Source organism: Lipophrys pholis (genome assembly GCF_963383615.2).
Source record: "Lipophrys pholis genome assembly, chromosome: 14".
NCBI lineage: Eukaryota > Metazoa > Chordata > Actinopteri > Blenniiformes > Blenniidae > Lipophrys > Lipophrys pholis.
The window spans coordinates 3,157,451-3,182,107 of NC_137633.1; the positions used below are offsets into that span (position 1 = coordinate 3,157,451).

General features: G+C 43.0%; 1 protein-coding gene across 1 annotated transcript in view; it reads right to left on the reverse strand.

Moving 5' to 3' along the window:
- Nucleotides 1-24,657, reverse strand: part of pacs2 (phosphofurin acidic cluster sorting protein 2) — a gene marked incomplete at its 5' end in the record, with an annotated part of 60,513 nt that overhangs the window by 32,766 nt on the left and 3,090 nt on the right. The gene's annotated exons all lie outside the window — the stretch shown is intronic.

Below are 24,657 nucleotides of genomic sequence, written 5' to 3' on the forward strand. Positions count from 1 at the left end.
CAACCTGACATGCTCCAAATGTGTCCACCTGTTATATTTATATGCCACACATACTGTATCATTACGTGTGGTAATATTTGAATTCATATTGTTACTCAAATACAGAACTGTGGATGGTTTAGCTTTGTATCTTCAGCATTTCACCAACATTTTTCTGAAATTAGCATTTTTGGAATATCTTTCTACTTTCTTATTCACCCAATACCCACAGAATAAACTATCATTTGTGAAAAACTTTTATATTACACAATTTTCCAGGCTACCTGAATCGACTGATTTAAGCTTAAAGGTGTCATATTATGAAAAATACACTTTCTATTAGTTTTCCAACAGTAATAATCGTCCCCATACCTGGACTGATGCTCCAGAAGTGAAGACAGTCTGTCCTCTCTCTCCCTGGCTTGTTTCAGGTTTTAAAAAGTGTGTTGCTCCAACCAGCCAATCAGAAATCAAACCCTATATAGCACACGTGTCGAACTCCAGGCCTCGAGGGCCGCAGCCCTGCACGTTTTGCATGTCTCCCAGCTTCAACACAGCTGATTGCAATGAGCAGCTCGTTATCTGGCTTTGTGCTGAATGTGATGATGAACCATCAGGACATTCAGGGGAGGGAGACATTGAAAACGTGCAGGGCTGCGGCCCACGAGGATCTGAGTTTGACACCCCTGCTATATAGTGTCATCGGGGGTTTAGCCAATCCCAATCAAGGTAGGCACTCCCTTTGACTCCTCCCACAATTAGGCAGCTCTGCTCTGGCACATGGCACCACGAGAGGAAGTACTTCCTCCTCTTCCCAAGATGGGCATGTGTGGGCGGAGCAAGTCCAGCTCACACAGACACAGCAGATTCTGAATGCAGCTCCTATGATCCAATATTCAAATGGAGGAAAATCAAGGAAGAGCTAGAAACTTAGAATACTGAAGGTTTCTGGACCAACAAGACAAAGTGAAAGTGTTGACAACTATATAGTATGATCTCTTTAAAGGAACTCCTCTGCTGATAGTTGTCATACATTCTCACTCTTCATCATTATGTGTATCCTTCATGTCTTCTTTGTTTCTAGTGTATCTTCTGGATTCCTGTGGCGGCGTATGCAAGTAACTGTAAAATGTATTTTAATTGGATGTAATTTTTGCATTGGGGGTGAAAAAGACATAATTAGAAAAATAGTTTTGATGATATGTAAATTTTGTTAATCGTGAGCAACTGAATTGGTAGTCGAGACGCAGCGACTGAAAGAAAGAGTCACACAGACAGATAAGTAGATAGTCGTGTGATAGAATCAAGGAAAAATTAATGTTTTTCTGGGATACTCCTAAATAATATTACATATACAGATAATGTTTTGATAACTCGCCCCGACTGTCTTGTAGAGACTCAAACTTTACTTCACCAAATGAACTGAGGAGGGTTCAACTATTTTCAATATCAGGTTTTAATATTGAGTGGATCAACGCTCCCTGTGCTGGAACGACTGTTTTCTCTTGTTTGGCGGTTTCCTCCTGTTTAATCACAATCTTACACAGGTACTGTATCTTCGCCCTGTTAATAACGCAGCCACGAAAAAGAAAAAGATTTCCTTTCTTTTTTAAAGCAGAAGACCTCGGTGTGCTTATCTAGTGATGCGTTATTGTATCGTTGCCATGGTGACCTACATTCTCACAATGAATTGTAAACATTCTAGATGATTAGAATGTTGGTAACCATGGCAACACCGCAAAAAACAGCACATTTGCTCACTAATGTTTAGCCACAGATGTTTTTTTTTTATTATAATTCAGTGCACACATGTCAGCCAATCAGGGAGGAGTATTTTTTCCACAGCGGTTGCGTGACGGGAAATCTCCCGTGAAAATCCACTCTGATCGGGGATAACTTTTGTCGGATAATTTCATTTCTGTATTGGTACATGTGATTGTGATTGACAGAAGAGAAAACAGACGGTTTACCCAACCCGACAATCTGTGTGTGAGCGTGTGCACTCGTACGCATCGCCGCCACCATGCAGCCCGGCCGGGTCTCCTGGGAAGCTCGTCCCTTCTTTTTTTTTTCCTCCCAGTGCATGTTTCACAGAGCCGTGGTGACCTACATTCTCACATCTGATGTGGCTCAGGAAATCCACATCCTCTTGTCTCCGTGGGATCCGCGGTTCTTTCACTGTTGCAAATCATCCTCTCTCTCTCTCTCTCTCTCTCTCTCTCTCTCTCTTCGTCCTCTCTCTCTCTTCTCTCTCTCTCTCTCTCTCTCTCTCCTCTCTCTCTTCTCTCTCTCTCTCTCTCTCTCGACTCTCTCTCTCTCTCTCTCTCCTCTCTCTCGTCTCTCTCTCTCCTCTCTCTCTCTCTCTCATCTCTCTCTCTCTCTCTCTCTCTCTCTCTCTCTCCCTCTCTCTCTCTCTCTCTCTCTCTCTCTCTCTCTCTCTCTCTCTCTCTCTCTCTCTCTCTCTCTCTCTCTCTCTCTCTCTCTCGTCTCTCTCTCTCTCTCTCATCTCTCTCTCTACTCTCTCATCTCTCTCTCTCTCCTCTCTCTCTCTCTCTCTCTCTCTCTCTCCTTTCAGTTCCACACAGTCTAATGTCGTTTCCTTTATGACTCACTCAAGGAAAAAGAAAAAAACAAAAGAAAAAAAAAAAACTTCAGAGAGTGAAGCAGCTCCTCAGCTGCAGAAAATTAAATATATTTCGAGAGAGTCCACAGCTGGATGGAGTCAAGAGGAGACTTGTTTTTTCCGCAGACAAACTGCATACTATCTTCACCCTGTCAGTGAATAAAAATGGCTAAACGGGAGGAAACAAAACACATCGGGGAAGAAAAATGCAACTTCACTGTTTCCCAGGAACAGGAAATGTCTGTAAAGTCCTTTTGATGGTAAAGTGACGGTCGTGGAGGCAGAGCTGCAGTTTAAAACACTGTTTACAAAGTGTGGAAGAGAGAAGGAGAGGTTCACGAGGGCGCAGCAAAATCAGTGTTCATAGTGATGCCGTATCCCAGAATTTTACTTTTTGATATTTGAGGGGTGGGAAAAAATCATGATCCCCAAAAAAAAAAATTAATGAAGGAAATAACTGTTACTGTACTTTTCGGATTATAAAGTATCATCTGTGTGATAATTGTGCATGTCAATAAAATAGAAACTATAGATACACTAAGTTGCATTGATTTTTCCAGACGTAACTCCTTTTTAATAAACCTGATCCAGAAACATCAAGGAATTTCTTTCTCCAGCTCTGGCCATCCTGCTTTTAGCCGACGATTACCCTTCTTTATTTCCTTCATCTTGTTTTATGCCGCATATAGTATAATTTAATTCTTTTTTTGGAGAGATTGTCAGTTAAATACAGTACAGTGGAGGTTTTTCTGTAGTAATGTAGCAGCTTTCCGTTGTCATACAGTGACATCTAGTGGTCACAGATTTGTATGTACCTGTATTTTGATATAGGACTTGCTCCTTGATTTGGATTGTAACATGAGAAAATACAGTAGTCTTTCATCGCTATGCACATTTATGACTATATGTATGAGACTTATTAGATATTTCAAATTAAATGCACAAACCATTGAGTGTTACTCTTTTTGTAATAAATATTTTGGAAGTCTGGCAACACTGCAAATCTCTGGTTTAACATAATTGTTTTGAAACGTATGACAAACATTTTCATGGTAAAGACTGCAGTGTGCTCTGGTTAATATACAATATAATATATTATAATGGCAATAAACTGTGAAGATTGGACACAAACGTCTCGTCTGAAATTAATACCTGCAAAATAAACACAGTTTTTACAATAAGCATCCATCTATACCACCTGCAGGCAATTCAGAGACACTGACTAATATAACTATTGCTTGGATTTGAACTGGGGACAGAAACTAGAGAAGACTCCAAAAAGAAAGTCCCTCATGTGAGATCATGAACAAAGTCTGTGTCATGTGCCAGTTTCCATGTAACTGGTCATTTGCATCACAGAACATTTGCAATAATCGGAGACATCTGGAGCAAAACTCGTTTGATCTGAGGAATCATTAGTTTGTTGTGGAACTTTGTCTCTTGGAGGCATTTCAGTCTCGGCAGTTTCAACTTGAAATGCATCAACGGTGTCAAACTGAGGCGTCTTCTGCTTGTGATTCGGGTCGTAAATAGAACATATCAGATCCAAAAACATGCCGGTCAACAGTCCGCCAGGGGAAAAGGAGCGTTGCACACACGTTTACTGGTGCCACAGATTCATACAAGGAGCTTCTCGGTAGCATCCAAAAGTAATATCGAAGAACTACATATTGAAAATTGAAGTGTTCTTGGAAAACATAATGAGAATGTCTCACTATTTACACCTTTTTTTGACTAACTCTGGCAGGAGGAAGGTTAACTCTCTACGCTCACTCATTATCAGGATTTTATGGATGACAAGATGTGAGCTGCAGCCTAAGTAGAGAACATTCCTCCCTCTGACTGGCTACAACAAAACCTAAAACCTGCAGTGAAGTTAATTTACTGTTTGATCCCAAGTCTGAATATCAGGGAAACATTTTCAGGCCGTATTGCTGACGTGTACCTCGTCAACGTGACCCCAAAATGCCGGCGAGACGACTGACTCTCATCTAACCGTCGTCAACGAACAGGAGAGGAATAAAACATCTGTTCTAACTTTCTTTTTTTCTTTTTTTTTAATTTAACAACACATCTGCTGCTAAATGACAGGCCTCACAAACAGGGATTACTTTTCTTTTACTGCGTTTGTGGTTCGTCTCTCATTGACGACATGATTGTAATTACTGCTTGTTTGGTCTCTCAATCAATCTGTGTTCGCTCTCACTTGCAGCCTGCGGGGGGATGCAGGCCCCGAATACAAGACAAACGTTTCACGTGACAACATATAATATGTAAAAAAAAAAAAAAAAGTGTTGCGTTTTACACTGCAGCAACACACGGTGACAACGATGTAGTTGGTCTGCCGGGCCACAGGAGGGGCGCTGTTGCTTGATTTTGTAACGAAACCACACAGGCAAGTGTGCAGAGAACAATACACTATAAACGTAGAACAAAAATTGAGAGAACCCGACATCCGTATGGACTGATGAAGAATCGGATGCTATTAAACATACTGATCTGGACGATAAAACTATAATGTAGACCGCGAGGAGCAGGAACTATTTTCTACGGGAGGGAGGGGAGGGGGGAGAGATGCGCAGTAACATTGCTCTGTTGCCTCCATCAGTCTCTGCAGGAGGGAATCACGACCTTGAAAGAATCTTTCCACCTTGGGAGCCGGGATAAAAACCTTCCTTGATACAGTGGATCCGAACACTGGTGTCGTGTAAACGGACCCCTCCGCCCCCCAAAAGTGAAGAAAGTTTTTGCAGATGCCCTCGTTTTCGTTGTCGTGTAAACGGGGCAGCAGTGTCCTCTCTGCTACGCCAGGCCCAGACTGAAACCTGAGACGCTCGCATCACAGAGGAATACCGCATTCCAGCTATATATACACACACGCACGCACGCACGCACGCACGCACACAGCCAACGTTGACAGGATTCTACTCCCAACATGCCAAACACACTCCATGAATGACCAACATGCCACACGACACTTCCTCCAGGCGCTGACCCACACAACAGAACTTCACTTTCACTCTAATGCCTCCATCTAATCCAGTTTCTGTGTGAATCAGAGATTTTCTCCAGCGTTTCAGCAGAACGGTCCACCACAGTCGACTCTATAAGCTTCTCCATGAATTAAAGGGTTAAAGACTCCCCCCCCCGGGTGCGAGTCGCGACCGTGACAGCATGACTCTAACATGACCCGTGTTGGAATTAAACCTCGGCGTGGTGCGACACGCCTGAAACTGTGACCTCCTGATCCGTGACGAGGGAGAATATCGCTTGTATGATTTAACTGTAAAATCATTAAGAGAAAAAGCGTGAGACTCCGTATTCCCGGCGACCCACTTTACTTTCTCTCAGCTTCGAGGTTGCAGACGCACTAAAACCGTGCGACATTTTTTAAAACTTTCATTGGGGTGTAAAGCCTCGCAATGAGCGTCTGTTACTTGTTTTCAGGAATGAAAATCAGCAAGGCCACATGTTCCGTCTGGAAAACCTTCATGTTGAATGAGAGAATCGTCTGGAAGTGGAGTTCAGGCTCCTTGTTCTTCTGTCTCTCAGGCCAAGTTTAAACTTTCCAAGCATTTTGTGGGTCAATTCACACATTTTACACATTTTACAATAATCCTCGGAGCCTGAAAACACAACTTTTACAGCTCATAAGGTGGAACTTCTTTTTTCTTTTTCTTTTGAGAAATACAAATCTGATATAAGCAACAATGGCTATGTAGGACTTTATAGTCATTATGTTTATTTATTTGATTTTAATTTTGAATGGAAAATGATTATTTGAGATAAAGAGGCAGAATAAGTAAATCTTTCTGCTCCTTTTCATTCAGGAAATTGAAAATTTTTGTTCTGTACTGTATTGAATAGTTTTTGGTTTTTACAATAAATAAAATAAATTAATTAACAAAAAACATTCATTCCTCATTGCAGTTTGCAATAAAATGCCAAAGCGTTGCCGTCAAAGAGCTCAAAGAGTGAAGATATCGTCCTCGTATTGTACACAGAAAGTATTTGTGTACCCGGGACTCTGAAAGCGTCAGAGTCCCTCAAAATGTTTGGTTTCTCCGAGCTTCTTCAAACACAAAATGACTTCAGCAAGAGAGCAAACATGTACTTAAAGCAACAGCGCGACCACAACAACCAGGGGAAACATCAATACAACAACCAGGAGAAACATCAACACAACAACCAGGAGAAACATCAACGCAACAACCAGGAGAAACATCAACACAACAACCAGGAGAAACATTAACACAACAACCAGGAGAAACATTAACACAACAACCAGGGGAAACATCAACACAACAACCAGGGGAAACATCAACACAACAACCAGGAGAAACATCAACACAACAACCAGGGGAAACATCAACGCAACAACCAGGAGAAACATCAACACAACAACATCAACACAACAACCAGGAGAAACATCAACACAACAACCAGGAGAAACATTAACACAACAACCAGGGGAAACATCAACGCAACAACCAGGAGAAACATTAACACAACAACCAGGAGAAACATTAACACAACAACCAGGAGAAACATTAACACAACAACCAGGGGAAACATCAACACAACAACCAGGAGAAACATTAACACAACAACCAGGAGAAACATTAACACAACAACCAGGGGAAACATCAACACAACAACATCAACACAACAACCAGGAGAAACATTAACACAACAACCAGGGGAAACATCAACACAACAACATCAACACAACAACCAGGAGAAAAATCAACACAACAACCAGGAGAAACATCAACACAACAACCAGGAGAAACATCAACACAACAACCAGGAGAAACATCAACACAACAACCAGGAGAAACATCAACACAACCAGGAGAAACATCAACGCAACAACCAGGAGAAACATCAACGCAACAACCAGGAGAAACATTAACACAACAACCAGGAGAAACATTAACACAACAACCAGGAGAAACATTAACGCAACAACCAGGAGAAACATTGACACAACAACCAGGAGAAACATCAACACAACAACCAGGGGAAACATTAACACAACAACCAGGAGAAACATTAACACAACAACCAGGAGAAACATTAACGCAACAACCAGGAGAAACATTGACACAACAACCAGGAGAAACATTGACACAACAACCAGGAGAAACATTGACACAACAACCAGGGGAGTCACTTTTTGTGTGTTTAACCGGAGACAAAAGGACGTTGGTAAACAACACGGACGAGTTGCATTTGTTTACAGTGTTGGTACGGCTGCTGACAAGCGGCTGTTTGGTATTTTTCTGGACGTCTAACTGATCAGTTTCTGCATTTTTTTTTCTCTGCCAAGACATTGACGAACGGAAAAGGAAAATGCTGCGTCGGCACATTTTGTTTGAGAAATTTGTCTTTTTCACCAAACAATTTGTGATCAGTTTTACTTAAGGGGGAAAAACAAAAAGTGGCGATAATTGGAAGGACACAGGATGTTCATAAGAGGTAAACCATGAGCTGCAACAAAACCATTATGTTTCTAGGTTACGTCGTGTTTAGCTGCAGGTGCAAAGGTCTGATTGTTACCACGGTTACCATGGTCGTCGCAACGCATGAAAGCATCATTCAACCGATTGGTGTCTCATTTTATCTCATGATCCTCAGCTTGGTAGCAGAAACTGTCCGTCCATAAGCTTAGCTTTTTTCCAGGATTCAGATCCGCTGTTTCATCAAACTGGCAAAGAAACGACAGGAGAGTTTGTTTTAATCACACCAAATTCGACAAGTGCTTTTTTCGATAGAGTTGCTGAAAGTTTCAAGTCATTTGGGAACAGTCGCTCACTCCGACAGGCAATACTAAGTCACCAGGTACCCCAACAGGCATTTATATCTTCAGGCTGTGGTAGGATATGGAGGAAGAAGTCAGGAATTCACAGGCAGAACATGGAAATTCCACACAGAAATCCAGGAAGTGAACCACAAGCAGGTTCATTCTTATCACCATTTTAAAATGTTTAATTATGACAGTTCGATACGTCTCAAATGAAGCAGGTGCCCGATATAGTGTTTCTTCAAAATAAAACGCCTCCGATTTGACAGGAATGCAACTTCAGAGGTTTTCATCACCTCGTCTGACCAAACGGCCGGTTGTTTCCATCCAATGTGCCAAACCCAAAATGAACAAATGAAGCACATCTCCTTCAAGACAAGAGCAGCCGCCTCAATTCAGCCTGTTTATTGCAGCAGGCGATCGCTGAAATGAGCACCTCAGCATGCGGTGGAGTGTGCGTGACCTTCCGACAGAGGAACAACGGTTATCGGCCCGATCGGCTCGCTGGAGCGCGACACGAAAACAGAGTGACAATAACACATACAGTGTGTTAAAGCAGGTGAGGCAGAGCCTTGGTGAGGAAGGCAGACACACACACCCACTCAAACACACACACTCACGCACACACACACACTCACGCACACACACACACTCCAATCAATCTGCCCTGGTTCCTCCCCATTATTCAGGCGTGTGCCGGGGGGCTCTCCAGCGCTCAGCTGCTCATACAATATTCAGCTCCGGGATTTACCGACTGACTGATGAGACGATGTAGTGAAGTGACTGAGCCGGAGCTGTGTGTGTGTGTGTGTGTGTGTGTGTGTGTGTGTGTGTGTGTGTGTGTGTGTAGGCCAGTCATGAAGCTCAGGACACACTGGGCCTAAAATAGATTTGAGTCTCCCTCTCACGTCAGTGTGGAGTTTTAGTGGTCAGACTCGTAGCCGATCAAATCCACAGAGGAGTTTGCATGTTCCTCCATCGTCCTCCCGCATGAAGGATGAATGCATAGAGGGAAGATCGTTTTTAATACTACAATTACTGATCACTTGTCAAGGATAGACTACAGAATCATAAACCTTTGCTGATTTCTAGGCTTATCATCATTTTCTGTACAGGAAGAGCAAGAACAGGGAAAGTGGGACGTTTCACCTCCAGAAAGGCTCAAACACACCGGAGCCCAAATTTCACTGGAGATTGATGCTTTTGTGCATCTGTATGGGAAATAGTTCATTTCTCGTAAATGCACTATAATAACCCCTTGTGAATGTCAACATGTATTTCAGCAGGTTTTCAACCTGAACACTTGTATTGACTTTACAATCATCCCTGCGTGTTGACAATACTGCAATTTTTCAGCCGATTACAGGGTGAAGCATGAACCGGCTGCTGGTCGTCATGGTAACACTCGCAATGCAGAAGTCTGACCTTCCAAGTTCCCAGGTGAACGAACTTCTTCCAGATCCTTCTAACGAGGATTTTCTTGTTCTTCCAAATGTTAAATGAATCCAGTGAAAGCTCTTTCTGCTTTCAGGAGCTAATTTCCCAAACATAAACAAGTATTAATTGCCAAGAAACATTATGTTGTACAGTCAAAACATGAAAATCACCGCCTCAATGGCAGCATGATGCATCACTTTGATCAGACTGAGATCAATTAGGAGCTGCTTTCATCTGGTTACATAACAGTTGGCATGAAAGCAAATAACCACAATTTCTTAGATGCCAAAGTTTTTATGTCGCCATTCAGGAAAAGATTATGTCACTCATTCATCATAAATAAAAAACAAAACACAATTTGAATAATTAAAGATATTTTGAACAGGAATGGAGCCGCTGAAGGAGCTGAGATAAACACCATCACAGACTCTGGATGGAAACAAAAGGCCTGCGAGCGCTCACACACGTCGAGTTCCAACATAAACAGTCTCGCTCTCGGTCTGCGTTGCTCATGAATAATAAACCCACGACTGGAGGCTGAAGTCTAAAACTCCGTCCTGAACGTTGGCCTCACTCTCTATAAATCACGCTCATGTTTGCTCAGTGAATCTGTGTCAGTAGATCATTAAGCTATGGACGCCGGCAAAGCAGCAGGAGAAAGGAATACATACATATATATATATATATATATATATATATATATATAAATATAAATATATATGTGTGTGTGTGTACAGCTGCATCTCTACTCTGGTCTCTACACATCTTTTGTCTCGGTAAAACACTCATCCGTCCTGAAAAGAGGCGGGAACGCTGGACGAGGCTCTCGTCTGTGCTGCAGAACACAAGAATGCCATTACTGGTGAGGTGGAGGAGAAACCAGCGCTCAAGAGAGCACCTCTTCACATTTTTTTTATCTCCACCTCATAGAGGGAAAGACTGCAGCACCGTTGGTATGTCCTAATTGGCTCTAAAGGAGGAAACCTCATTAAAGGAAGCCAAAACGTGCAGGATGTGAGCACATAAAGGGTAGATAAAGAAATGAAAGTACAAAAGGAGACTTGGTATTTTTATGAACACACATACAACTGACTCGAGGAGAAGGAAATAAAAAATCATCGGCTGCATGTTAATTTTGTATTTCTTGCACTGGGTTTTGGTGTAAACAACCTGGAGTTGTGTCAACATGAGAGAGAGAGAGAGAGAGAGAGAGAGAGAGAGAGAGAGAGAGAGAGAGAGAGAGAGAGAGAGGATTTAAATTTTTAATTTGCACAGCAGGACAATAATGAGCACAAGAAGAAACCGTGCAAGCTTCAAGAAGATAACTCCCAGGGGTCCAAAACATAAAGCAAGCCTCAAAACAAAACCACAACAAAAATAATAATAATAAAGAAAAGGGAAAAATAATATGAGGCCGCAGCTAAATAAATCGGATTAGAAGAAACGGGAAGAGGACGGTGCGCTAAAACAAAAACAAACAGGAGGGAGTTTAACAAAATGTCAAATCAACTTTGTAAATCTGTGGGTTCTTTTCACGCTCAAGCACTAATTTTTGCAGGGAAAGAAACTCAAGTGTGTAAAAGCAGAAGGATTTATCAGCTGATCATGTTCTCCACCCTCCAGCCGTGTCGTCCCCAACGCCACTCCAACAGCTCAATAATTGACTGCTTATCTTTTATTAATAGAAGCAGCCATTAGGCCACAGAGGCGTTGCGCCCCGAGACAAAGCCGCCGTCGGGCCTCAGATCAGACGCCTCCTTCTGCTTTTTGTCTTCTCTGGCATCTTCTGGCCGCGCCGCCGTACCCTGGCCTCTTAATTAGCCTCGCGCCCGACAGCAGCGTCCTCGACGTGGCTGTGGCAGCGACATGTCAGCCGCCGTGTAGACGCAGTGTCATCAATACGACGCTTCGTTTAAACTTCCAGAAGAGTCTATTTTGAGGCGGAGAACAGGCCTTTATTCTCTTCTCTTTTTTTTTTTAAGTCAATAGAGGCAGAACGAAGCTTTTTCGGTCTCCAAAGAGAGTGAAGATAATAAAAAGAATTCTATAATGAGAACAACTCAGTCGCTTCATTTACGTCAAGATAAATTCAATATTTTCCAGAGATCCAGATCTTATTTTAGCAGCGCTGTTGATTCAGTTTCAGTTGACATAATATAAAATCACAATTCCTTACAGTCATCTATTTCCTCTGGTCTGCATCGATAACAGTTGAAATCATCAGAACAACCCAAATAAAGATCAACCTTTTGGACAAAGTGTGTTTAATAGTAAAAATGCATGATGAGACAACCTCTAAACTTTGAAGGATTCATCATCTGGGAATGAGAGACATCAGCACAAAACAAAACTCAGCATCACTGACTTTTCCTGTTGTTTCTTGTTGATGGTTTCCTTCTTCAGAAAAGTCCGTCCTTCCCCAGTTCCATGAGACCAGGGAAGCAGCTAAAAGCTAAAAGTCCAAACCGAGCACATTCAACACAAGCATTTAGATCTAGATCTCATTCACCCAGAGACTCTTGAATTCTGTCATTTCTCAGATGTACTGACTTTATCGAGGTTAAACGGTTCAAACACTTGAACATAATAGAGCCTGAATGGTGGATAATTCTGTTTCCTGAGGATTGATGAGTCTGAAGCTCCTTCGCTGAATTTAAAGACACAAGAGAAGCAGCAGAGCAAAACGGTAGCTTGTGAAGTGTCGTCACAAATATTTTACACTCAAGAGAATGAAGATAAGAGATAAAAACTTTGCCTCCTTGGGTTGAGTAATAAACTTTAATTAGGTCTTCTCTGACGACTTTTAGCCACATGAACTCAGATTAACTTCTCCTGAACCCTAAAGTCCAACCGTCACGCTCCCAGTGCAGCGGCCGACTGGAAAACAGAGGCTGATGCTCGTTTATGAGTTCTCAATACCTTCAGACATCCCGAATGAAATCACAGCACAGAAAGAGAGGAGGCGAGAGACACGAGCAGGCTTCCACTGGGAAGATAAGAATTATTGAAGATGCAGTGGAGCATCGGGAGACCTTCAGGCTTCAAGCCGATTAGATGGAGACTCCAGATTTCTGCAGGAGTACGAACAGGCTGAGCCGGAGCCTTTATGCTCTATAAATAGAGTTTCATTATAAATGGTGAGATACGGCTTCTGAAAACCAGCTGATATGTAATATGAACTGTTGACTCTTGTTTTCTTATATATCATCCAGACTCTGACAACTACCGGATGCTTTAACCCTTTGAAACAAAACATTTTGTGTGTTTTAAAATGACAGAGCTCAATGAAAACAAAGAGTGCGTTTCTGCATTCACGAGGCCTTGTTGAATAATTCTGGCGTTAACGTACACTTGGCACCTGAAAGGCGGTCAGTGGATTGACGAGATGATGCTCCATGGATTGTGGTATTTGGTAGGTATTGGGAGTCGCGCTTGTTGTGAAAGATGTGAATTAGCATTAATATAGCTTTTCAGTCTCTAAAAGACTTGCCAGTGTCTGATGTATGAATCTATACCAAAGTGTTGTGTTTGACCGTTTCGGACTATTTTATTCAGCTTCTCCTCGGAATCATTATATCCTATATGCTCATCTGTGAAATCTCTTGATTTTGTTAATTGTTTAGCAATAGCAAAGTTAAATTCTTGTCGCTCAGCTTCACTCAATGTAAGTGTAACAAAAGCATTTATTTGTGTTTGATGTGTCAGAATCCTCTATCTGCCCCTGAAAAGGTTTTTTTTAATTATTAAGTACATTCCTCACCTTTCTGATGACTTTTTGCACGATTCCAACTGAAAACAAAATTTTTAATATTTATTTGAGCCTGCATGAAAATCAGGTTACTATTATTATGCAGCTTTGGCTCTGGTTTACTCCTTTTTTTGTCTTCCCCAATACAACCTCCTTTATTTCCTCTAATCGTGAAGCTGTTCTTAATCTCGCACAGAGCCGAGATTTGTCTAAAGTTTGCACACAGATACACACCCGCTGCTCAAAGTTAATAACTTAATCTCCAGAGCTAATTTTATCTCCATAGAGAAGTTTGCACTTGTGTTGTTAAATGAGCTTCCCTGCAATAAACAAGCATCAGACAAGGAGGCAGAGGTGAGGACATGGAAAGAAGGAAAAGTGGGGATGGAGGTTAAAAGTCGGCGCGGCGTTCCGCAGGCGAATCAGCTGACGCAGAACAGCAGAGAAACATCAAACAGGCAGCCCCAGAGCCAAGTCGACATTTTTATGTTTGGCAGCCAAACGTGTGGAGAATCTAATTTGTTTAAAAACACACAATGATCCGTGCCCCCGGAGAGCCTCGGGGAGGGGAGGAGGGAGCGCCGCAGCAAGTGGCTCCGCCCACGACGCCACCATGATCCACACATTCTCACACAGAGACGGCTGGATTTATTCTCATTTTATGCCTGTAGATGTCAAATGAGTGTTTCTTCTGCCTCTTTTCTTCCGCATAACGTTCAATATGTTGGATGGCTTTACAGAGGAGCCTTAGAAACCCCATCGGCAACGGCAGGACAGGAATTAAAGCGTTAATTATCCTTCGGCAGAATAACCATGACAATTTCATATCGTGTGCGAAATGTTCATCGATCCACCGGTGTGCCAAAGCAGAATGTCGCTCTTTGCATGCCTGCATTTATAGGAACACAAGACACTATTTACAGAAAGTTAATGCAAATGTAAAAAGGCAGAAATCGAGAAAAGCTGACTCAGCAGTGTCTCTGCCAAAAACCCAACAAGGCAAAGAAAAAAAAAAAGAACAGACAACAAACCACGGCACATAGGAAGATGCGTGGAAACAATCTCGCATTCAGCAAAGTTGTCATGATGGCGAAGGCATTAATGGGTCTGAACAGGTCAGCGATGAGTTCAACATCAGTGTGTCTGTGGAGTTCTTCGTCTACTGACGTCCGTCCAACTCGCTGGACAAATACCACCGATGCATATCCAAATGTTGTTGCAGTAATCAAAGCTCCAGATCGGACCGTGGCCTCCGTAACTAATGACAGTTCATCCAAATAAAACCCCATAGACAGCCACAGACAATACCGCTCTGAGAGAGAGTCCCGCCCTGGTCAGAGTCCAAGTCGGCCTCGCCGCTACAGGCTCCACAGCATGTCCCAGCAGGACACAACAAAAACATCCCCACAGCTCATCTCCTCCTTTAAAATAAGCATGTAGGTATGTAGGACCCGTCTCTTCCAGACCCACGCCGCACAAGCGACACAGCAGAATTTAAACTAAGATTACGCAGCAGAAAACAGAATCATAAAGAGTTTCTGAGAAACTTGTGAGGGACGGAAGGACGAAGTGAGAAACTGTGACCAAGACGAAGAAAACGAAGAGAGTGAACCGTCGGGCTAAAAGCAAAACGACCAGAGCCGAGAAACACACACAGAAGGTTCTGGAACCGCCGGGATTATCGATCCTTTTTGTGATGCTTTAGTTGGTTTTTTGACCGATTGAATTTATAATCAGGAAGAAAAGATAGACGGACGGAAAATGATGTATGTTGGTGGGAATTTAGGAAGGGGAGTTAGTAACTAAATAGGGAGGTATGAGGAGGTTAATCGGTAGTAGGCAGGTTTGTGAGTAGTTGTGTATGTAGGTAGTTATATTTGTTCACTAGTTACTTTGGTGTACAGGTCAGTAGGTTTGGAAGTTGGCATATCCTTGACACATTTTATAAGACGCTGGTGAAATACAGCTGGAAAAAACCCAAAAAACCTCACTGCAATAATTCTTCATGCATTATGTTGCATTTAGGTCAAAGCACAGCAGGCCTGTGGAGGTCATGTGGAAGAACAGAAGTAGAAACGGTCGTGCTTAAACATTGTCTTAAAGATGGACAGAAAGACACTTTCAACGTTGGTCCTGACCAGGAATGAAAGCGTGAACTTCCTCAGAGAGCTGCAACGCCGAGCTGAAACACAACGTCGTCCCCAGCTTTGTTTCATGACGTCAAAGTAAAGAGACTAAAGAGGGACTAAACAAACACTTCAGACAGCCTGAAGTGTCCCACATAATGAAATTCATACTAGCCCAGAGTTTGTGTTAAAAAAAAAAAAACTTGCAATGATTTTTGCAATCCTCCCAAAAACGTTGGCCTGGCTCTTTTGCTTGAGTAAATATAGAGTAAATTAATTCTGCAGTCACAACAAAGAAACACGTCTGAGTTGTCTGCGTGGCGTTTGCTCGTCGCTCTGACGGCGCTCTGCTTCATGGGGCTGCTGGAAACACACTGGGTCCGTTTAGATCACCGTTTATTGACTGGGGTGGCTGAAAGGGCCGAGAACTCCAGCCGGTTCAGTCCGCTGACCCGTTAGCGGGAGTTATGGAGCGCGAGTCCCTGTTTTGTGATTCAAGTGGATTTTGTACTGAATTGAATTTTTTTATTTTTTTATTTTTTTTAAATCGCGAGACTGATTGTAATCAAACAACAGATTGCAAAGGTAGTGTGGGTAGACGGCACACCGGTCACATCCCAGGAAAGACAATCAGGTATGTATGTACTGTACCTACCCACCAATGTACGTGCATCATGGTTTTATGCAGCGAGCCGTCCAGCCGTCATTTGGACGGTCATTTTGTTTTCTACCGAGAAAGGAGGTCTTCACACTTTTAAAAAGTCACTTTCCAACCTTTTAAACATGATTCAGTTTGTTAAATTCAACTGATATGTTTTCATGCTTTTGTACACTGAAAATGTGGCTTTTAATGCCACAATGCTTTCAGCAGAAAGATAAAATACTCGTCAGTGAATCAGGTCATAAACACACCTGAGGACAAATGAAAAGAAAAAAAAACCCTCCTGTCAACATGCTGTGAATGACATGTCTTCTTCTATGCTGTTACACGTTTCACACTGGAGTCACATGGTAGTTAAAAATAAAATGCTGCAAATAATCTGAATTGAAAGCACTGTGAACACATTTGTGGGTGATAAATAATCACGGTGAAGCGAATCTTTTAGGTTCAAAGGTTTCCATGGTAACCGTCAGACAGCCTCAGCGGTTACGGCAGGAGCTTGATAAAAAAAAACTAAAAACTGTATTAATCTTGTTGGAATAAAACTGCAATTAAACGATGTTAAGAAGAAATCTTAAAAAAATAAAAGAATAACATACCAATTGTGTAGTTTCAGCTCTTCTCTTGTTTAAAACCTGGAAGACCTAAACTGAACGTCAGCACAGAAGCGTGAAAGCATTTGGTTGTTCTGAATAAACAGTCTCCTTCTGGACTATAAGCTCCATGTTCCTGACTACTTTTTAAAAGCAGCTCAGCTGTAATCGGCACAAAATACTTTCAAAGGGTCAAACTTCACCGGGTAAACCTTTTTTTAAAAAAAAAACTTTATTCTCTAAGCCAGAGCTGAAGATTTTAACATCCACTGTCTGCTGAAACAACGACGGATTAAAGAGGGTGAAACTGCGTTTTACTGACGGGTCATTCACCAAACAAATCCACTCTTCCAGGGCCGGGTTTGGATAAACTCGGCTATCGGAGGGGGAATTAAATCAGACTGGGCCAATCACTTGAGTCACTTATTCCCCTTTATTGGAACTGCAGTGGCTTCAGTCAGTTTGTGTGTCGCAGCAGATTAGTGGGACGATGGAAGCTTGCTCAGCATCCAGGAGGCCACGGAGGTTCACGTTTACAGGCTTGTAAAGAGACACTTATTCCTCGCTGGCAGCGGTAATGAACGCTCCCTCCTACCAGGGGCGCAGATGAAAGCGTCGATTGGCCGATGCCAACCTCTGGGACTTTCTACCGCGTTCCGTCGGTCCGGCCAAAACGTCAGGGAGGAGTCGGACGGAATCGCCCACCAGGTCAGATGACTCAGCCACCCAGGAGCAGGATGCCTGACGTGGCGCGGCAGCTTTCCTAATTACTACAATATGCTAAACCTCCTAAGCTCCCCTCCCGGGCCGCAAGGTTTCCAAAAGGAACCTGACCTACATTTCTCCTCCAATTCAGAGAAAGTTCTTTAAGCCTCTGTAAAAGGGGGGGGGGGGGGGGGGGCAACTGAGCAACTGGCTGCTCCTACAGCTATAGAAGTTAATATAAAAAGTACTATTTATTAGAAAATAATTCACAACGACGGGTCCTGAACCTCGGGTACCAACCTTTTACCAAACTTCCAAACCAGAGTACAATGTTTTCAAACTGCTCCGTTCAGTTTCAGTGCAAGTAGACGGACAACAATAACAACCGGAGGATCCCAGAGCGATTGAGAGACATTGTACGTTTACTACACCATCATCTGCATAAGTGGAGACACACTTCCTGTGACACTGTTCTCTCCATGCAATTGTTCATGGTTGTATTATCATAAACACAGCACCAACTAGTGGGCAGGACTGAAACTCCATTGGATTTTACCGGCGGATCAAAAACCACAAATCAAGAAACCTTTGTTGCACCTCCTGCTGTGTTTTCCAAAGTATTCAAGATGTTTATTTGAAGTGGAAATGTCAAACTGTCCATGTTTGTTTGTTTTTTTGTTCAGTTTAACCCCAGACCAGCATGATGATACCTCCACCATGCATTGCCATATCCAGTCATTTCAGCCCTGACAACATTTATCCAGGATAAAACTGTGGTGCATCTGCGCCACTTGTTTCCCCGAGTGTGTCTCTCAGTTGTTTTGTCCTCGGTGTCCTTGGCCTGTGAAGTTCTGCTTGGTTCACCGACGCAGACCGAGAGCAGCACAGGTTGCTCCAGCTCGGCCCGAAGCGCGTCTCAACCTTCACGCTCTTTTATCTGCGAGTTTCTTTTCAGAATCGTCTGAGCAGTGTCACGTCCGTAACTTTCTTTTGATGTCACGGATGTTTGCACATGCAGGGTCTTCAAGGACTTTACGAAATTCTGTCGTCTTTGTTTTTTTTTTTTAAAGACGTGCCTATTATGCATTATTTGTAATACAATTTTGTCAAAATTTTGCAATAAAATGTTTTATATTTTCCACTTGAATTCTGTAAAAATGTGCTTAGACAGAGGATCCAAAAGGCTTTTGGGTAAAATGTCCCTAATAATGTGTTTTGGAAAAGTAAAATTGTGCGCTTGTTATATTAGATATGATTCAAACTGATTCCTGAGATAAGACACAAGCTGTGCACATTTTTAGTTCTGTGGTCGTTACCGAGTTGAGACTGTTCCTACACTGTATGGTCATTGGTCACTTCCTCAATTAAAGGTTAAAAATCACAGGGGGCAGCGTTTGTGGTCTCTCCTCGGTCATAAAAGACAAAGTGTTGAGTCTCACACACACGTACACACACGTACACACACACACACACACACGTATACACACACGTACACACACACACACACACACGTATACCCACACAGGATATTTGACAGCAGCGAGAACCAATAACGGAGCCCGATGGAGGAAATCACATTTCTACAGATGAAAATAATCAACACAAGAGTAAAGGAACAAATCAAGATGTCAGGAAATCAATGGGAAGGCAACACACTGAGGAAGAACCCACAAATAATGACGATGAAGACGATGATAACACCATGAAGTGCCAAATGGAAATATACGTTGACCTTCTACACCATGACTAAAGTGTAAAAACACAACTACTATTATTCATGTGCACAATATTCAAGTATTCTTTATTTGTACATTTATATATGGTAACTTTTTTACATGTATTTAATCACTTATATATATATATATAACTGTCAAAATGATTCAATAAATGTAAAAAAAATAAATTTAATCTTATATTAACGAATCTCATTCTACATTTATTTAAGTATTATATGAAGAATTTATTTATTAAACCTTTTTTTCTTGTTTAAGTACTTGTTTATTCAAGCCTTCATTTATTGAGGCATTCTTCTATTAACTGAAGCGTTTACAAGCTTCCTCACTATATTTTGTGCTGCTTCACGTCCTTCATACTACAGGTCGTGGAAAACAACAGTAACTCTGGAGGTTGATCATATAGCTGTTGCATCACCGGGATTACATGTCACTTCACTGAGACGATCAACCAGTGGGAGTCCTCCTCTTTAATTTCCTGTGCACTCATGTGATAAAACAAGATTAAATTTTCTTTCACTTAAATATTTCCTTTCATGCCCCATAACAAAGTGAGGCGAGAAAAATAGCTCTGAGAAGTTATTAATGTTCTTCTCACACGTTAATCTGGACTACAAAGAAAGCCGGGAACATTTTATTCAGACAAAGTTGATTCCAAAAGAGACAAAGCGCACCGAGCACCAGAAATAGAACATTTCCTTTTAGCCTTTGAAATAATCTCATCAACATCTGGCACCGAGTTTTGACATGTTTCCCCCTCTCTCTCTCTCGCCGCCTTTTCACGGCCTCGCTCGCCCCGTTTTCTGTGCGACTCCTCTGGAAGCGTGGGACAAAGTAAACAGGCTCTGTGTGATCACCGAGCTATTTTTCAGTGATTCCGGCCACATGTGAGAAATAAGGGCCAGGGCCAACAATCACAGACAAAAAGCCAGTTTCACACGGGCAGAGGAATTGATCGATCAGCAGAATTGAGATTTGTGGATTTGGGTTAACAAACCAGGCGGGCGTCATCGCGACTGAAAGGACCGTTATCACGGTTACATAAGGAGGGGTGTAAAAGCACTGAGCCGTGATTCCGACTGCTTATCATCATCATTATTATTATTATTGTGAGCCGACCTTTAGCACTGGTAATACTCTTCATCTAAAGTCCAGTCATGATGATCTTGTGCACCGGTGGGTCCAATCCCCCCATGGCTTTGTATCTCATTCAAATATGCTGAATCATACTGAACGTTGTTGACGTAAGTAAATATGGACGCCACCGCGGTCAGTGACGCAGCTCAGATCAACAAGGACCTAACGAGATATTCTTCCTCTTAACTTTGCAGAAAGTTAAGATTTCAGAAAAGAGTCTTTTATGACTTTAAGTCTGTTTTAGCTGAAGTCGTTTGACATGTCATTAGTAGGCTTTATCACGCGTTGGGCCTTTCCAGTCTGTCCTCCATCAAACTATTTAGACTAACAGGCGTGCGGAGGAGGACGTGACACCACTGCCACATACAAACCAACCAAGGTCAGTTTAGCTTCTCCAGAGCTCATATTCCCTTCCCACAAACGCCGCCGCATTACCAGAGAAATGTAAGTTGCGACTCTATCTCAGGAGGCACACGCTCCATTTTTCTGATTAGCGTGGATTTAATTTGAGCGGCGTACGCTGACAGAGCGTCGGCGCTGAAGACGCAGCGCTTTCTCTCTCTTTTTTCTTCTTCTTCTTCTTCTTCTTCTTCTTCTTCTCTGCCCAAATTCAAAAGCGGCCTTTCGTTTTCGAGCAATTTCCCCACTTTCGTTCACCCAAAGAAGATTAGGGAAGATTTTCTGTGCTGAGCTGTGGTTCCTTACAAAACAGCTAATATGCAGCTAAACATCTGCAGAGCAGCAAAAACCCAAAGCTATTTTTGATAATCTGCGTTTTATATGTACATTATATTCTCTGTCAGATTGATGACTTTATACTCCGACAGTCTTTTCCTTTCAGCTTCAATGTGAACAACCTCTCCCTGTGCAGACTGATAAAAACACACTTATCATTCTCCTGCTCACACACACACACACACACACGATACAGATGTTACCAACACAGGTTTCTGAGCAGAACAACAGTGTCTGCGGGGAAATATTGCGATAATACAAAAAAGCATGCAGCGAGGCATGGCGCCGAGCAGCGAGCTGTGAGGGAAGTCAGCTGGAGGCCGCACGGATCGACCTGCAGAGTCACAAAGCATCTCCAGAGTGTGTGTGTGTGTGTGTGTGTGAGAGAGCAGTGTGTGTGCTGAGCGAGGAGGCGACTGCCCTTTCTTTTCCTGGCCCGTCCGTCCTCCAGGACGAGCTGCATCAGCAGCACCGGGGTAGAGGGCGAGAGGGAGGGCGGGGTCTTACATAACAAACCCCCCTTAACATTGAAAAAAAAACCAACATGGCAGCAGATTCACTTGAGGAAAAACACGAGTAAAGACAGAAACGACCTGGTCTGTGGTTTCACGGTCGGTGACGTCGACGTCTCACAACAGGATTTCGGGGAAAAGGAAAAAACATTAATCGACGGCTTATAATGTCGTTTCTGCGGCGGCGTCTTTCCAGAAAATTCAACGTCTGGCGCATATTTTTGAAATAACACCGCGGCAGCAGACCATCACAACCATCCACACGTCCATCTTCCACACTGCTGGATCCAGTGTGAGGTTACAGCTGGCTGACGTCAACTCCGGCTCAACACAGGGAACACACACACACACACACACGATCAACAGACTACAAACTGCTCAATTTTGCATTTCCAGTTCCAGAAAAGTTCCAACGTTTGTAAAATGATGCAGAAAACGCTGCAGTTTGCATGCCAGGCCACTAGTTGGTGCTGTGTTTTTGTGATACGCGCAAATGTACGATGTGAACGTACGTCTCCACCCTCTGATTTCTTTATTACTCTGGGATCTTTCATTGACTGCGCAGAAAAGGTTTTGCATTTTAATTTGAACTGGTTGCCGTGGAAACGGGCCCTGATCATACCTGTGGCCCTTCCTATATCACCTTGTCCACATGGGAGTGCTGTGTTCTCGTGTCCAGCACTTTGGAACCCGCCCCCGGTTTAAAGCATCCCTGCGCTCACCCTCGGCTTCTTCACACTCACAAACATTGGTACAGAACGGGACAGCGAGGGCAACAAAGGGAACATTAAACAATGGGGGGATTTAACTGCCCCTCGTTCGTCCCACTCTAAATTCCCGGAGTGCGACCGTCCCGGGCAGCCGGGGCACAAAGGAGCGAGTGTCTCTCCGCGACTCAAAGCGACATCTCAGCACTCTCGCCTCCAACAGGCCCAAATATGACGGCCTACTGGCTCCAGCTGCCACTCCGGGGCCCGTTCAATCCCGGCTCTGTCTCGGAGGCCGGCCCCGTCTCCGGCAGCGCTCGGCCTCACGCCCGCGGGCCGATGTGCAGAAATGCAACCGATGCCCACTTCAGAAATACCGACGCAGGAAGCTGGCCCTCGGATCTTCAGAGGTGGTAAACTTGGCAGCGTAGAGGTCTGAAGAGGCTCATCTTAAAGAAATAAAGCCCCGGTTACACAATCGTTTTTGCATTTTCATTTAAAAAATGTTTTTGCTTTGAAAGCGATGTAGTTGGCATGTAGAGCCTGATATGTAACAACGTTATAAATTATAATGTAATAAACCCCAAAAAGTAAAAACTGGTTAATAATGTAACAAGCCCAAAACTTACAAATTTTAAATATTACTTTATGAGGCAGGCTAAATATTTTCCCATAATCGTGTAATCAGTTTATTAAATGATAAAGTGAGTCAAGGATTTATGGATTGGACTTGAACTGCTTCAATTTGAATAACACTGAAGAAATGAGTTCTACCAGTGTATATCTATATACAGTTTATGGCATTTATGTATGATTGCTGATTCTGTTGTTTATAATCTGTAATCTATTTCTCCAATCATCAGGACAACATAATGTATATGCATTAAACATATTAAGATCACGTTAAATATTTTTACATCATCGACCAGTTTTATTACATTACATTCTATAACAAATCTGGTCTATGGTACATATCGGGCTCTAACAGGACGACCAGTGGCGACTGTTTGTTTCTCTTATGAAATCTTTCTAGTGGACAGACGACCACATTGGATCGTTTTTACGGTGACTGTCAAAATAAAACTACCAAGTCCCAGGAGACTCTGGACGGGGAGTCATGACACCGTGGAGGAAAAAGGTGTTGTTATTTTCCATCTCTCTGCGTGGTGCAATGGCAGCATCTCAACCATCGACACAGAGACGGAGTCAGAGCGTTTTCGGGAAGTTCGGGATGAATACGGAGTTTCCAGCGGCTCCAAGCGCCGTTGACGTGACGTAGAGCGAAACAGCTGGTGGAACTGCGTGAGGTTTCCCAGGCAGCTTGGTTCCGGTTTTAAACGTGAACGCCACCCGGACCAAATGAAGGTGTGAAAACTCTCATCCTCCCCCCCCCACCCCCCAAGAGAACACTTCAATTTAAAGGTGACATCTGGATTTTTTCACAAAGAATTATCAGTCCAGCAGCAGGCGATTATCAAGCATGTCGGCGTGGAGCGGCCACCAAGTGAGATCGTGAGATCGGTGCGGAGGCAGCACTTCTATAAGCCTCCCGGCCTAATAGCTCTGGGCCTCGGAGACCCCGGAGCCACAGCGAGCAGGATTTATGGAAGCATGAAGGAAATACAAGGAGAGAAGTGATGAAAATCAGGGGGAGGAAACAAACGGCGCAGCGCTTCAAATTAAAAGTCGGCTGAGTCCCGCGTGACGTCCAGTCAGGCAGCTTGGTGTTGTGAGGGTGGTGAAGCTGAGGCCCAATTTCTTTAATTTGGATTTTTGTTATAATTTTGAGTTTTAATCCGCCCTCATTTATTTCACGTTATACCTGCAGCTGATCTGGATGCAGCGGCACGTTTTTCTGTCCGCATGAGACAGAAGAGTTGATAAGAAATGACACATTCAGGCGAGTCACCTTCAGCTGCTTCTGTAAAGTCACACCCGTGCCCTCAATTTTGCCTCACAGGCGACTAAGCCACAGTCCGTCACTCAACCTGCCAACGACCGGAATCGTAAATTTAAGATTTTCAAAATTAGATGTCTTTGTCTATTGTTGATTCGAACTTCATTCCGTTTGACTTTTCAGTAAGTTTTGAAGCGTAAACTACTTCTTTCTCTAGTACTTTGTGCTACTGAACACATACTTTCATGCTGTCGTCCA